Source organism: Triticum urartu, chromosome 6, assembly GCF_003073215.2.
Source record: "Triticum urartu cultivar G1812 chromosome 6, Tu2.1, whole genome shotgun sequence".
NCBI lineage: Eukaryota > Viridiplantae > Streptophyta > Magnoliopsida > Poales > Poaceae > Triticum > Triticum urartu.
In genome coordinates this window covers 502259974-502276711 of record NC_053027.1, presented here as the reverse complement: position 1 = coordinate 502276711, position 16738 = coordinate 502259974, and positions in this window count along the sequence as shown.

Sequence of the window (16738 nt, the reverse complement as noted above, 5' to 3'; positions counted from 1 at the left end):
AGAATAATGTTTACACCAATCTAATCTGCTGACGTATTCTGTAGCGTGACACACCACGGCCAAGCCTTTATCCGAGTCATTTCATTATCCCACCTCAACGCGTTATGCGAGGTGGTTTCCTTGGCACGTCTTGTTAAAGCAGAGATCGTGTCCCCTTATCCCGGGATTCTCATCAATACGGGCGTGGGTAACCCAACCGCGCCATTGATTATGGCGCTTGGAGATAAGCGGGTTTTACCAGGCTGGTGGGGACATGTAGTTGCGTCCACCCATATAAGGGGATAAGGATCCACCCTTTCACATACGCCTTCTTCCTCCTTCGCCTATCCATTCTTGCACACTCGAGCTCCAGCGCCCAAGTCCGCACTCCCCACCTCAACCTTCTCTAGCCATGTCCGGAGCGGGAGGCAAGTGGATGGTCTCCTCCATCACGGAGGGACATATCAAAAAGCTGAGGAAGGCCGGATACCTATCTAACGACATCGCGTATCGGCTCCCCGAAAAGGGGCAGCTCATCCCCACCCCTAGGCCCCATGAGAGGGTGGTGTTCCTCCCCCATTTCCTCTGCGGACTGGGCTTCCCTCTCCACCCATTTGTCCGGGGGCTCATGTTCTACTACGGCCTGGATTTCCACGATCTGGCCCCGAACTTCGTCCTCAACATCTCGGCGTTTATCGTCGTGTGTGAGGCCTTCCTCCGCATCCGCCCCCATTTTGGCCTATGGCTCAAGACTTTCAATGTCAAGCCGAAGGTGGTGCGTGGCAACCAGGCGGAGTGTGGAGGCGCCATGGTGGGCAAGATGGCCAACGTCCTATGGCTCGAGGGCTCCTTTGTGGAGACCCTGAAGGGGTGGCAATCGGGGTGGTTTTACATCACCGAGCCGCGCGACGCCGAATGGGTCGCACCCCCCAAGTTCCGATCTGGACCCCCTACGCGGCTCACCTCCTGGAAGGAGACGGGCCTGTCGTGGGGCAAGAAGGGAGAGTTGACCGGACTCCAAACATGCGTCCAAACCCTGGTGGACAAGAAGCTCAAACTTGTCAACGTAGTCCAGGTTATGCTCATCCGCTTGATCCTCCCGTGTCAACAACGGGCTTTCAACCTATGGGAGTTCGACCCGGCGCGGCACCAAACTCTGAGCAGGCTCTTCGACACGACGTACGAAGATTCCTGGAAGGTGCTTTTCAAGGGTGCCGAGGCTCCCGCATCCGCTACCGAGGATCGCGGATTCAGTGCGCAGCGTCACGCTCTCGTGGTAAGCTGTTTTTTCCTTTTACAGGGTATCAGTTTTTCATAGTTTGACTCCATGCGGGATCTGAGCTCCCTTACCTTTGACAGGATTGGCAGGTGCCATCCGGACAGATCAACTGTCCGGCTCCTTTGCCCGAAGGCCCAGCGGACGCTCGCTTAGTGAAGCTACTGGTTTCGGCACCCTATGTGGTGCCAGAGAAGAAGGCCGCAAAAAAGGCCGTGGGGACTCGAAAGAGTGCCCGGCGCCAGGAGGTGTCGGATCCATCATCCGATGGTTCCGAGGCGCATTCCTCCCATGAAGACGAGGAGGAAGAAGAATAAACCTCTCCCCCTCCAGCGGGAGGAGAGAAGAAAAGGAAGGCCGCCCTCTCTGGGGAGGCCAGAGGGTCCAAGAAGGGGAAAAGCCTTCCTCTGGACTACTCCACCGACGCCGACGACGGTGGAGAGGAGTGGTAGCCCAGGGCCAAGCCCCTGGCAAAATTGTAAGTATCCGGATACCAGAGTAATTTATAGTATTCGTTTATTGCACAACTTTCCCTTACGTCGAATATGTTTATGCAGCCCACCCAAAGACCAGCTCGACGCATCGTCGAGCGGCTCACTGGACTCGTCGGATGTAAACTCGCTTCCGACGGCTTACTCCCCCCGCCCTACGGACGACACCGAAGTGTTGTCCCAACAGGTTCCAAGCCGGGAGGAGGTGGTCCTGGAGGCGCCGCAAGGCGACCTCCCGGACTCCAGGAGTAAAGGGGATGAAACCCCCCAGGGCTCCAAGTCTGGCTCTAGGCCGGACACTGCTCCGGAACCTTCAAAGGTTCCAGAGTCTGGCGGGGGACCTCCTTCCAAGAGGAGTAAGTCCATCGTGCCGGTGGCCCTCTTCCAACCGGAGGCACCGGACAATATGTTGGAGGCGCTCCAAGGCGCCTCCATCGACGAGGAGCACCGCACTATTATGAGTGCGGTGGTCCAGAAGGTTCAGTCCGCCAAGAGCGGACTGACTGAAGCTTGTACTAGCCTTTTGACAGGCTTTGAGGTAAGTAAAGAATGTGTAAATAATAGTACCGCATAGACAGTAGCCCCTGATGCTCTGTTGGGTGTTCGGGAAGAAAAGCCGAATAGAGGATCAAAATAGAATTCGCAGGAGTCTAACAAAAATGAGTCAATATGCATATGCAGGCTTCCCTGCTTGCGTCCGCCGCACTGACTGCGGAAGTGGACATGCTAAAGCAGAACCTCGAGCGGTCCGAGCAAGAGCTCGGGCATGTCAAGAAGCAGCTCAAGGACAATGAAGGTAAGAAATACCTTATTTTAAAATATATATAAAAGGTGCAATTGCAAAGAATGACAGGATTATCGTGGCTATTTTAGGGGCCACGTCTGAAGTGGCGACCCTTAAGCAAGCGCTGGTCGAGGCCGAGAAGAGGGCGGCCTCGGAGCGCACCGAGCGGGAGAAGTATGAGGCCGAGGTTGGCAAGGTGCGGCAAGAGCTCCAGGCTCTCATGGAAAAACATGAGAGTTTGGAGCTTGACTCAAAGACGCGAGCGTCCGAGCTCGCGGTGGCTATTGAAAATGCCAAGTCTGCCAAGGCCGAATCCCAGAAGACCCTCCAGGAGTTGGATGAGGTGAAGAAGATAGCAGCGGGTAAGGCATTCTTTATGCAAAGCAAACACATAAACGCGAGTTACTTGTTACTTACCCAAATCCAGAGCTCTCCAGGAGCGTTCGCAGATCTACCTCGGAGTGTGTCCGATGCCGCCGCATTCTATCGAGCCGAGGAGGGAAGCTCGACAGAGAAGGTGTTCTGGTCTCAGTATGCTGAGGCCGGACACCCCGTGCCCCTGAGCGACCAGCTGAAGCAACTGGTCGAGCTCCACAAGGCGGCCAAACAGGCCATGAAGGGCCTCATTGTTCGGCTATGGCCTGGAGGGGCTCTGCCTGGGAGCTATTTCGGGCTGGTGCGGCGGTTGGTGGAGGCCTGTCCAAGGCTCGAAGTCATCAAGCGCTCCGTCTGCATTGAAGGTGCCCGTAGGGCCCTTGCCAGTGCTAAGGTGCACTGGGGCAAGCTGGATGCTGAGAAGCTGGTGAAGGACGGGCCACCGTCGGGGAAAGAGCATCGCAAGCCCGAGAATTACTATAAGGATGTTCTGAAGGGAGCCCGCCTTGTGGCGGATGAATGTTCTAGGGATGTAATTTTTGAGTGAAACTTGCTCGTTTTGTCCTGTGCGCTGAAAACTTGTTCATATGCGCTAAGAAATTCTATTGGAATTTAAAATATTACCTTCTGTGCGGCTGTTTATCAATTCTGAGAGATGGCGAGTCGTCGGCTTCTGCCCCCGTGCCGCTAGTGCTGGGGTGTTCGGGGATAAACCTGAGCGCTCTTTTTCCCATGTTTGGGTCCTTCGAGGGAGGCGCTCAGCCCAACGAACAAGGCAATCGGACTATAATGCGTGAACACTCTCACTTAGCCATAGAATTCTATAATTTTAAATTTTCGGCGAAGCCCCTGGTATTCGGAAGACCGAGTTCGGGGCGCTATCCATGCCTTGGCCGGACAGAGCCGGCTCCTCGCCCTAAGCGGCATAAGTCTTTAAGGACTCGAAAAACCTCTCGAACAGCGACCAGCTCTCGCTTCATCATGACAGTCAGTTTTAGCTTTCTCCACTTAGGTGCTCGACCCAGCTCAACTGGGGCACAATCGCAGTGGTTCTCCTAGTGCTACCTTAGCCGATATAGTGGAACATAAGGCACCAAAACATAGGAGCCAGGCAAACCCAACTATTGACCCAAGACATGATACGGAGCCGATGCATATAATGCTATAAGTTCGGGGTGCCGCACTTGTTAAAGTGTTCAGACTTCTCACACCATATTGAGGGGTACTAAAGCCCCTGGGAGTTCCGTACTGCGGTGTGGCTTGTCTGCTTCCCTGGTTCTTACATCGTTTGTGCGGCAATTGAACTGCCGAACAGGCCTTCCGAAGGATGGAGTCCTAAAAGTAAGAGAAAATTAAAAAATCGGCAGCTCCTGGTACGGTTTAAGCCGTATTTTTGGGCGTTCCGTGATGGTGCCCCTCCCCCTGTACCCATGGTATCTCTAGAGCGTAGTTATGTACGCGAAGTACCGGCGTCACCTTTTTGCGAGGGTTGGGGTTGGGGCCGCGTTGCTACGCCTGCTCGGATCGTGCCAGGCGGTCTTGTTGTAGGTTACTCCAGGAGCGCTTGACGGTGTCCGGTCGTTTAGTGGCCGGATTGGAGAACTGCCTGGAGAGGCTGCTTTGTACTTCCGCTGCAAGGGCCGCCGTGTGCTCCTCCGTTCGGAGGGAGCGTTCGGTGTCTCCATTGACCGTAATTACTCCTCGAGGGCCTGGCATCTTGAGCTTAAGGTATGCGTAGTGCGGTACCGCATTGAACTTAGCGAATGCGGTTTGCCCGAGCAGTGTGTGATAACCACAGCGAAATGGGACTATGTCGAAGATTAACTCCTCACTGCGGAAATTATTCGGAGATTCGAAGACCACTTCAAGTGTGACTGAGCCTATACAGTTGGCCTCTACACCTGGTATTACGCCTTTAAAGGTCGTTTTGGTGGGCTTAATCCTCAAGGGATCTATGCCCATTTTCCGCACTGTATCCTGGTAAAGCAGGTTCAGGCTGATGCCGCCGTCCATAAGGACTCTAGTGAGATGAAACCCATCAATAATTGGGTCTAGGACCAATGCGGCGAATCCGCCATGACGGATGCTAGTGGGATGGTCCCTTCGATCAAAGGTGATCGGGCAGGAGGACCATGGGTTGAACTTTGGGGCGACTGGCTCTACCGCGTATACGTCCCTTAACGTGCGCTTCCGCTCCCTTTTGGGGACGTGGGTTGCGTATATCATGTTCACCGTCCGCACTTGTGGGGGAAAACCCTTCTGTCCACTGTTGTTCGGCGGCCGGGGCTCCTCATCGTCATCGCTATGCAGCCCCTTGTCTTCATTTTCGGCGTTTAACTTGCCTGCCTGCTTGAACACCCAACAATCCCTGTTGGTGTGATTGGCCGGCTTTTCGGGGGTGCCATGTATTTGGCACAAGCGGTCGAGTATTCGGTCCAAACTGGATGGGCCCCTAGGATTCCGTTTGAATGGCTTTTTCCGCTGACCGGATTTAGAGCCTCTGAATCCGGCATTAACTGCCGTATCCTCAGCATTATCACCGTTAATGTGGCGCTTCTGCTTGTTGCGACGCGACCTGCCACTATTGTCCCTGGTGTCCGAATTACCAGGGTTCTTGGTCATATTGTTGCTACGAGCAAGCCAGCTGTCTTCTCCCGCGCAAAAGCGGGTCATGAGTGTCGTGAGTGCTGCCATAGATTTTGGCTTTTCCTGTCCAAGGTGCCGGGCCAGCCACTCGTCATGGATATTGTGCTTGAAGGCTGCTAGGGCCTCAGCGTCCGGACAGTCGACTATTTGATTTTTGTTTGTTAGGAACCGTGTCCAGAATTGCCTGGCCGATTCCTCTAGCTGCTGAATTACGTGACTTAGGTCATCGGCGTCTGGGGGTCGCACATAAGTGCCCTGGAAATTGTCGAGGAATGCGGCTTCCAGGTCCTCCCAACAACTGATTGATCCTGTTGGCAAGCTGTTAAGCCAATGCCGAGCTGGTCCTTTAAGCTTGAGTGGGAGGTATTTGATGGCATGGAAATCGTCGCCGCGGGCCATGTGGATATGAAGGAGATAATCCTCGATCCATACCGCAGGATCTGTTGTGCCATCATATGATTCGATGTTTACGGGTTTGAAACCCTCGGGGATTTGATGATCCATTATTTTGTTTTTAAAGCATAGTGGGTGTGCGGCGCCTCTGTACTGGGCTATATCATGACGTAGCTCCAGTGAGCTTTGTCTACTGTGTTCGGCCCTGCCGAATTTGTGGCCGGCGTGACAGTTACCGTCTCGAGCCGTGGGGCGCCCACGCGATCCGTAGATCGATCTTGTTTGCCTTGCCTTGTCCTCCAACATGTCTCGTAAGTCCGGCGCATATTCCCGTGCCTTGGTATGGGGTGCGGCTTGAGTGGAGGGCTGGGAGGCTTCTCTGTCGCGGTCACGAGGTGGCCGGTCGGCCGCATCAAGTGCTTCCTCCTCTAATCGGGGTAGCAACCTGCGCTTTGGGTAGCTCTTGGAGGGGCGTTCGAGTTTATGCTCTTCGGCCGCAAAGGACTTCAGTCCATCTGTCGACCAGCAAATCTTGATCAGCTCTAAGCTGTTGCTATTTTTTCTTGAGGCTTCTTGCCATGGCCATAAGCCTGTGTTGAAAACGCTCTTGCTCGACGGGATCCTCTGGCACGACGAATTCGTCGTCGTTGAGGCTTGCCTCGTCTTCGGAGGTAGGCATATAATTATCGTCCTCGACCTCTCTGTCTGCCGCTCTCTCATGAGGGCTGGTTTCTCCATCCTCCTGTGCTAAGTCTTGCTGGAGGGGGTTTTCTTCGGCACTTTCCGGAGTGTTATTATCTCCCGTGCTGGAATCGCCATATTTGTTTTGGCGGGATTTTGAGCGGCGCCGCTGACGCCGGCGCTTAGGCTGTTTCTTGGAGGGGTCATCCTCCGCTGTTCCATCGCCATCTCCCTCTTTTGGGGTGTCCACCATGTATATGTCATATGACGAGGTGGCTTTCCAGGGCCTAGTAGGCGCTGGTTCTTCATCATCTCCTTCATCGGCTTCCATACCGTCGAGGTCTTCGGAGTCGAAGTCGAGCATGTTGGTTAAGTCGTCGACAGTGGCTACAAAGTGGGTGATGGGTGGGCTTTGAATTTCTTCATCATCTGTACCCCAACCTTGCTGACCGTAGTCCGGCCAGGGCTCTCCTGATAAAGAGAGAGACTTCAATGACCTCAGGATATCGCCGAAAGGCGAGTGCTGAAAGATGTTCGCGGTAGTGAACTCCATGATCGGCGCCCAATCGGATTCGATCGGCAGGGGCGCGGAGGGTTCGGAGTCCGGAGAGGAGTCCGGCTCCTTGGAGTCACGAGTCTCGCAGAGTACGGGGCTGGTGTTCGGCTCAATCACCGTTGGGGTCACAGTCCCCGGGGTGGCGTCCAACCGCCCATCCTCGATCGGCGCGGTTGGCTCCAAATTAAGGGTCGGAGCCGATGCGGGTGCGGCCTCCAGGGCACTATTCGGCGGCAGAGCTAGATCATGCTCGTCGTGACAGTGCGACGCGCTCGGCAGTGGCTCGAATCCGTCGAAGATCAAGTCCCCACGGATGTCAGCCGTGTAGTTTAAACTTCCAAATCTGACCTGACGGCCAGGGGCGTAGCTTTCGATCTGCTCCAGATGGCCAAGTGAATTGGCCCGTAGTGCGAAGCCACCGAAGACGAAGATCTGTCCGGGGAGGAAGGTCTCGCCCTGGACTGCATCGTTATTGGTGATCGTAGGAGCCATCGAGCCTGACAGCGACGACACAGAGAAACTCTCAATGAAAGCACCAATGTCGGTGTCAAAACCGGCGGATCTCGGGTAGGGGGTCCCGAACTGTGCGTCTAGGCCGGGTGGTAACAGGAGGCAGGGGACACGGAGTTTTACCCAGGTTTGGCCCCTCTCGATGGAGGTAAAACCCTACGTCCTTCTTGATTAATATTGATGATATGGGTAGTACAAGAGTAGATCTACCACGAGATCGAAGAGGCTAAACCCTAGAATCTAGCCTATGGTAGGATCGTTGATGTGTATGTTGTCCTACAGACTAAAACCCTCCGGTTTATATAGACACCGGATAGGGTTAGGGTTACATAGATTCGGTTACAATGTTAGGAGATCTACATATCCGTATCGCCAAGCTTGCCTTCCACGCCAAGGAAAGTCCCTCCCGGACACGGAACGAAGTCTTCAATCTTGTATCTTCATAGTCCAGGAGTCCGGCTGAAGGTATAGTCTGGCTATCCGAACACCCCCTAATCCAGGACTCCCTCAATGGCCTCGGAATGAACCTGGGTGGCAGTGTCGTGCTTGGAATCCACACCCGGCGCTTCTGAGATCCAGAGCCGGATGAAGAGCCAAAATCACGATAGTGCTTGCGTGAAGCGTCATAATCAGACTGGCCTGTGTCAGCACTGATGGCTTTGTTGACCAACTTCTGAAAGGAGGTGCACTCGTGCAGACGAAGATCGCGGTGAAGCTCAGGGCTAAGTCCCTTGCAGAACCTTGCCTGCTTCTTAGCATCGGTGGATACCTCTTCAGGAGCATATTGTGCCAGATTCCCAAATTCACGACTATATGCATCCACAGTCAGTCTTCCTTGGGTGAAATTGCAAAACTCTTCCCTCTTGCGATCTATGAGACCTTCCGGAATGTGATGCTCACAGAAAGCCTCACTGAATTCAGCCCAAGTAGTGATTTGGCCGGCCGGGCGCATAGCTTCAAAATTTTCCCACCAAAGGCTAGCAGGGCCTTCGAGGTGATAGGCAGCATAAGTAACCTTATCAGCTTCGGCTACGTTGGCAGAACGTAGCTTGTGGGTGATGCTGCAAAGCCAGTCATCCGCGTCGAGGGGCTCGATGGAATGGTTAAACTTTGGTGGGTACAGCTTGATAAAGTCATTGATTGACACCAAGTCATTTCGCTGATGGCGTGCAGTGTTCTGCTCAATCCGCTCCAGCAAGCGGTTAGTCTCACGCTTGTTTCTTTCCGCCTCCAGCATCACTTCGGCCAGAGAAGGCGGGTGAGGCAGATTTTCACCCCTAACTGCACTGGCTTCCCCCTGCTCCGGGGCAGCAGGGTTGCTGCGGGTGTTGACCATCCTAGGGGAAAACAAGACAACGGTTTAGATAAGGATGGCACAAACTTAGCAAGGAAGTGCAGAATGTAACGGATAACACGGAATGCAGAGATGTTCATCCGTATGTCATGGTAATATAGAACTGCCATATATATACCAACGGTCTTACATACCATACATAGTTTAGTACAAGCCCAGGCTACAGTACAACTATGATGAAAGATGTTACATCTCATCGGAGGCATTCCAAGCTCCTATACATTATTTGTCTACACCTCCGGGATTGATTACACACAAAGTCATATTCCACAATTCACGCAGGACAGTGGAGATACAACTATTACAATACTAGTGATACTACTACTAACTCAGACAGCTCCGTAGTAGTCCTCATAGAAGTCACCTCCATAGCCTGGAAGTTCAACGTGATCATCCGGGAACAGACGGTCCTGAGGAGCATGTGGACCAAAGGGGCTAGGATGAGGTCTTGGACCAACAAACGGTGGCCTGCGGGAACCATGGGGTGGGGTGATGCCTCCCACATCACGCCAATCCACCATGTCTGGCAGAGCAGATCTCACAGGATACAGATCCCTTGTATCCATACATCCAGCTTGCACCGCAGGTGCAAACCGAGTCAAAGTGGCCCAATGATCAGCACGGGTGTTGAAAAGCTCCAGTCTCACGGCCCGATTCTCTCGGTCCTTATCCTCGAGCATCTCGGCAGTGGTACGCGTTAGTGAGTCCTCCTGAGTGGATTCAGCATAGATAGCCTGGAGATACCCTTGCGCTCCCGGAAGTGAAGCTGGCATATAACGGAAGTCGGTGTTCCGAAGCAGGCCAGTCCGGACTCGCATGATGGTCATCATGGAATAGGCAGCATCCTGCACAGCCATCTCAACAGTAACCCCGAGTCCATAGGAACAGTGGAGGGGCTCGGTAGATCCAGGATAAGAAGGAAATATCCTAACGGTGCAGAAATATTGGCTTTGATTAAAGTCTCGGAATTGCTCTTCGACAGTGTATTCGGGATACCAACGGTAACCTGTCTTGATCATTACCCGGACTAACATAGCGGTATGACCGGGCACATCGAGGCACCGGGTCAGGCGAACCACTTGGTTTTGAGCACGAGTGGCCATCTGAAAGCACAACCACAATGCAAGACATTAGAATTTCTAGGGAAAATTGGACAGCATAACAGCTGTAAATGCTCAGGAAAAGATTTGAGACATCCACAACAGTTTGCAATACCACTCAACAACATCATATCAAGGTTCGGATTCAACTGGCAACATACTAAAAGTAGTAGAAACTGTACTGAGGCTTGTAACAACAATCCTATAAGCTAATACGGATTAGTAACACGTGAACCTGATAGAAGAAGAGAGCCTAGTCCTTAACCCATGTTGAATGAGAAGAGAATGACTCAGATCAGAGGGCATAAGGTAAAGGAGTAAAAGAGCCTTACGTTCCCTCCCACAATCAATTCCCCTACATATAACTAAAGCATTTCTAGACTCGACATCGACCAGTTTGGCTCAACGAACCTACAGGCAGTCCGGCTCTGATGCCAACGCTGTCAGGACCCCGATTCCAAGTCACATCGATCTAGCCGGTAACACCTCATATCACATTGCGGCCTCACGCATGGTATCCCACGGGTGTCGACTTACCATGGCCCGGGACCGTTTGCGCCTTTTGGCTCATGTATATGATAGTGTTACTAGCATTCATATGACAGAGAATCTGGGCCGACATGGCTAGTCATGAACCCAAAGCGGCACAGACCTATGGAGACAGGCATACATGAATCACATCGAACATGTCGGTCATCAGCGAGTGAATCCGGGCTGTAGCACTGGGCTAGCAGGACTCTGGATGTCACCGCGTGACATTTCCCTGAAGGGACAGACATAGGAACGAAGTGAAACACATGCTGGCCAGTCTAGTGTCCAGAGCAGTAGTGCTGGGCTAGCAGGACTCCGGTGAACTGGACTGTAGCGGACTACTATCGCTCAGGAAGCACTAGACTACATTTCCCCATATGAGAGGCTGCCAAGGATAAACAACTACATTGTCGGATCCCGCTCATACCGAGAATTTCAATCATACACACAATATGCCCGATATGAGTGCATACAACATGGCATCACAACAAAACTCTACAACTCAAGTACTTTATTTAAAGGCTCCAGAGAGCCATACATAACATGTTCATACAGGTAGGGGTCACACGACCCGACACTCAAGTCATACAATCATACAAGCACAGGCGGAAGCAACTAGTCTGAGTACAGACACTAGAAAGAAGGAAGGCTTCTCGACGCCTGTCTATCTACATAGGGCCCTCCATGGCCAGGATCACCACCTGGGTGGCTAGTCACTCGTCGACATCAAGGTCTACGTAGAACCCATCGGAGGGGGCGGTGTTGTCGTCTAAAAACAGTAATTAAGCAAACATGAGTACAAAGGTACTCAGCAAGTCTTACAACAGAACCTACTATACATGCTCATTCTCAAGAAGGTAGTGGAGTTATTGCAGCAAGCCAGCTTTGACTCTTGGGTAAGCTATCCTACGAGACTCCACTAGTAAAATAGTTTTCGCACACGAGTCCACTAATCACCAACACAATACTCCACCGAGGATCCTCCCTCGTCATTCTACGAGAGGGCCATCCTCGGTACTCACACTTATCTTGAGTCTTTTAATAGTATCCATTAACTTGTCTATGAACTGTATAGGCAACCAAGTAGTCCTTTACTGCGGACACGGCTATTCGAATAGTTTTATACCCTGCAGGGGTGTACTTCATCACACATGTTTCCACCACTTAGCGTCTGCACAGGACATGTGCTCGGCAGACTTCAAGCGAAAACCGACGTGGGTGTAGACCACGACCTGACTAACCACACAAGTCTCTAGTCCAGGTTTATCGCCTATTCAGGTTCCATCCGCAAGGAAATCCGGCCTGGGTGTCCTCAACGGCCCCAAACGATGTGTACAGGGTCCCGAGACGCCAAACGGGCTCCCGACATACCCGGCCACAGTGTATCTACCGCATCATAGCCCACCCCTAGGGTCAGCGCTACGCACGGCCGCCAACACATAACCTACAAACACCAGAAACTAGTTGCAACTCCTGGACAGAGGGCGAGAGGGGTCAGTAAGTCGAGCGGGGTCATATTTCAGGGCCCAATGTGTGGTAGTAGATGAATCTTAAATCACGCATACAGATCTTAGTTCCTACGGACGGCCTCAATGAAACAACCCACCATGTACTCCTACATGGCCTCTCATCGATACCTTTACCAAAACATGTTCAACACATCCCTCACATTACCGACATAATCATTTCACTCTAGCCCATCACCCAGATGAACCAGAGCTGACACAACTCTAAGCATAGCAAGCATAGCAAGGTAGGAATCACACACATGGCTCAATCAACTCCTACACATGCTAGTGGGTTTCATCTAGTTACTGTGGCAATGACAAGTCATGCAGAGGATAAGGGTTCAACTACCATAGCACACAGCAGTTTGAATCGCGTTGTCTTAATGCAGTAAACAAGAGCAAAAGCGAGAACATGGGATTGTATCGGAATGATCAATGGGTTGCTTGCCTGATGTAGTGGTGGTAGGGTACTGCCCTTCAGACGGATACTCGGGGTTATCCTCGGAGGCAGAACCTACCATGAAAGACACACCGAACATAATCAACACATGACAATATGCAACAATATGATGCATGCTATGACATGGCAAAATGAATGTGTCTTGGCCTAATGCAAGCTAAAACAGAAAGGAATGAACCCATTTGAATCAAAGATTCAAATGATAGTTCACTTAACTTAGCCTTATTAGTGCATTATCTTATTTTGCTTAAACAGCAAGGTTAACTTGTTTTGTCATGCATGAAACCATTACAGATGGATAGATTGAATTTTTCTGATCATTTCTCATATATATAAATCTTTGCATTTGGAGTTATGGTTGATTTTCTATGATTTTTAGAAGTTTTGGCTATTTTCTGGAATTTCCTATTAAAGAATAAATCCAGTAATTGAATTAATGCGTCAGCATGACATAGGTGTGACGTCAGCGGGCCAACTAGGTCGGCCAGGTCAAACCTGACTGGTGGGCCCTGTTTGTCAGTGACTCAGCTAACTAACATGATTAAATTAACACTAACTAACTGTCAGTGGGGCCTGGGCCCATATGTCAGTGACTAAACTAATTAAAATTAGTTAGTATTAATCCTAAACAAATTAACAGGCCGGCCCCACCTATCATAGGCTCAGGGGAAAGTCAACCTGGGCCCACACGGGGTCAAACAAGGTCAAACTCGCCGGCGTTTAGCCGCCGGCGAGGCCAGACGCGGTGGAGCAGTGCGGGTTTTGCACTCCGGCGACCAAAAGGACGGCAGAGACCATCTACGTGATGCGGGGAGTGAGCTGCGTCGAGTGGTGGCAGTGGGTGGAGCTGGGGTGGCCGGAAACGACGCCGGCGACGAGTTTGGCAGTGGCAGGAGCTCGGGTGAGGTCAAACTAGTCGCTAGGGGGCACGGAGAGGCGCGTGGTTTAGTGCGTTGAGCTCCTGGGGGTGCGGTAGGGCTAGTGGACAGGGTGGCGCGGCCATTGGGTGGCCGGAGCCTCGTCGACGACGAGCTCCGCGGCGGCGCGTGCGGGTGAGCTATGTGCAGTCGCTACTGGGATCGAGAGAGGGGACGGAGAGGGTGGGGAGGTGGCTGAGCTCACGGGGGTCACGTCGAGGCAGTCGGCGAGGTCGGGGACGAGCTGATGCGGCGGGGACGGCGAAGGGGATCTCCGGTGGCTGGAGTTGAAGACGAGCTCGGTGCAGTGTCTCCGGGGCGAGCGAGCGCTCGGGGATGGGTCGGGGCGAAGAAGTGGACGACGGCGGAGCTTGTGGACACGATGGCGCGGTGCGAGGACGACGGAGGGCGCGGCTACGACGACGGTGCAGTGGCAGGGGCGTCGGCCATGGTGGGGAACAGCGAGGGAGAGAGGCAGGGGGAATGGCGTGTCCAGGGGCTTCGGTGCGCGACGTGGAGGCGTCCAGACGTCCAGGGGCGCGGGCGGCAAGCAGGTGGCGCCGTGGCGAGCTCAGGCACGCCGGCGTCACCTCCCTGCCTGCCTAGCGGGAAAGAAGCAGCTGGCTGGCGCGGGCCAGCACAGTGCTGGGCCGCCAGGTGGGCCGGCTGGTGGGCTAGGTGGGCTGCGCCAGGTACGTTCCTCTCTCTCTTTTTTCTATTTTTTATTTATTCTATTATTTCTGTATCTTCAGGGCTTTATTAAAAATGCCAGGGCATTTCCAAAAATCATAAAACTAATCATGGCTACTGCTTAGAATATATCCAACAGCAAACATTTTAGTTTATAATTATTTGAGCATTTAAAAAATTTTATAGCATTTAAATGCCCAAATGCAAATACTATAAGAATTAATCCAATGACCTTAAGATGTCCTAGAAAAATGTGCACCATTTTTGTCAAAGGTTTTAACCCAAAACAAAAAAGGTGGGCTTTTTAGAAGGGCATTTCAGGTTCATTGAAAAAGTTTTTAGTAAACCCTAGTTGTTCCAGGGGGGTGTTGGGGGTTCTGTCATCCCCATTTCAGTTTTCTGGGAATTTAAACATGATGCACATGTTCAACCAATCCTAATGCATGACTAACACAGGGATGTGACATTTTATGATGTAGGGAATCATTTTACCCTAATTTCCATACATTTTATTTTTTGAGAAAAATAATTTGAATAAAAGTCAAATAACTCCAAATTGAAAATAAATTCCAAAAGGCTTTAAATTTAATTCTTTTAAAACTTCCAACTCATATTTCATATATTTTGAAGAAGTCATATTATCTTCTCTCGTGAAAACCATTGAGTTGCTTAAAGTTTCTGAATTTGAAATATTTTCAAATGAAATTCAAATGTTTTCAAAAACCCTTTTCATTTAAATAAATGGAAGAAGTCATGTCATCTTCTCTCAGGGGTTTTGTGATGAAAAGAATTTGAATTCCCGGGGATCACAAATGAAAAATGAAAGTTTGGGAAAGTCCTTTTATTCCCTCTCATTTAACTTCAAAAAGTTTCGAATTTCACTCAATTTCAGTCAATCAATCACACAACAATCAAACAATCAATCAAATCTATCTATTTATTATAACATTCCAAAATTTAGAATTTTGGGATGTTACACCCCCAACCCTAGGTGCATGGGCCCTAAGGGGGGATGGCGCCCAGCCCACTTAGGGGCTGGTTCCCTTCCACATACAGCCCATAGGGCCCTCCGGGGCAGGCAGACCCTCCCGGTGGACCCCCTGAATCCCTTCGGTGGTCCTGGTACAATACCGATAAACACCCGAACACTTCCGGTGACCGTATGATGACATCCCATATATATAAATCTTCACCTCCGGACCATTCCGGAACTCCTCGTGACGTCCGAGATCTCATCCGGGACTCCAAACAACATTCGGTAACAGCATACTATTTCCCATAACAACTCTAGCGTCACCGAACCTTAAGTGTGTAGACCCTACGGGTTCGGGAATCATGCAGACATGACCGAGACATCTCTCCGGACAATAACCAACAGCGGGATCTGGATACCCACGTTGGTTCCCACATGTTCCACGATGATCTCATCGGATGAACCACGATGTCGGGGATTCAATCAATCCCGTATACAATTCCCTTTGTCTACCGGTATGATACTTGTCCGAGATTTGATCGTCGGTATCCCTATACCTTGTTCAATCTCGTTACCGGCAAGTCTCTTTACTCGTTCCATAACACATCATCCCGTGGTCAACTCCTTGGTCACATTGAGCTCATTATGATGATGTCTTACCGAGTGGGCCCAGAGATTGTTGGGGAACGTAGTAATTTCAAAAAAATTCCTACGCACACGCAAGATCATGGTGATGCATAGCAACGAGAGAGGAGAGTGTTGTCTACGTACCCTCGTAGACCGAAAGCGGAAGCGTTAGCACAACGCGGTTGATGTAGTCGTACGACTTCATGGCCCGACCGATCAAGCACCGAAACTACCGCACCTCCGAGTCTAGCACACGTTCAGCTCGATGACGATCCCCGGACTCCGATCCAGTAGAATGTCGGGGAAGAGTTCCGTCAGCACGACGGCGTGGTGACGATCTTGATGTTCTACCGTCGCAGGGCTTCGCCTAAGCATCGCTACAATATTATCGAGGATTATGGTGGAGGGGGGCACCGCACACGGCTAAGAGATCAATGATCAATTGTTGTGTCCATGGGGTGCCCCCTGCCCCCGTATATAAAGGAGCAAGGGGGGAGGCGGGCGGCCTAGGAGGAGGGCGCACCAAGGGGGGAGTCCTACTCCCAACGGGAGTAGGACTCCTCCTTTCCTTGTTGGAGTAGGAGAGAAGGAAAGAGGAGGAGAGGAAGAAGGAAAAGGGGGTTGCACTCCTTGTCCAATTCAGACCAGAGGGGGGCCGCGCGCCTCCTTCCTTTTAGCCTCTCTCCTCTATTCCCGTATGGCCCAATAAGGCCCATATACTCCCCGGTGAATTCCCGTAACTCTCCGGTACTCCGATCAATACCCGAATCACTCGAAACCTTTCCGATGTCCGAATATAGTCGTCCAATAAATCGATCTTTACGTATCGACCATTTCGAGACTCCTCGTCATGTCCCTGATCTCATCCGGGACTCCGAACTCCTTCG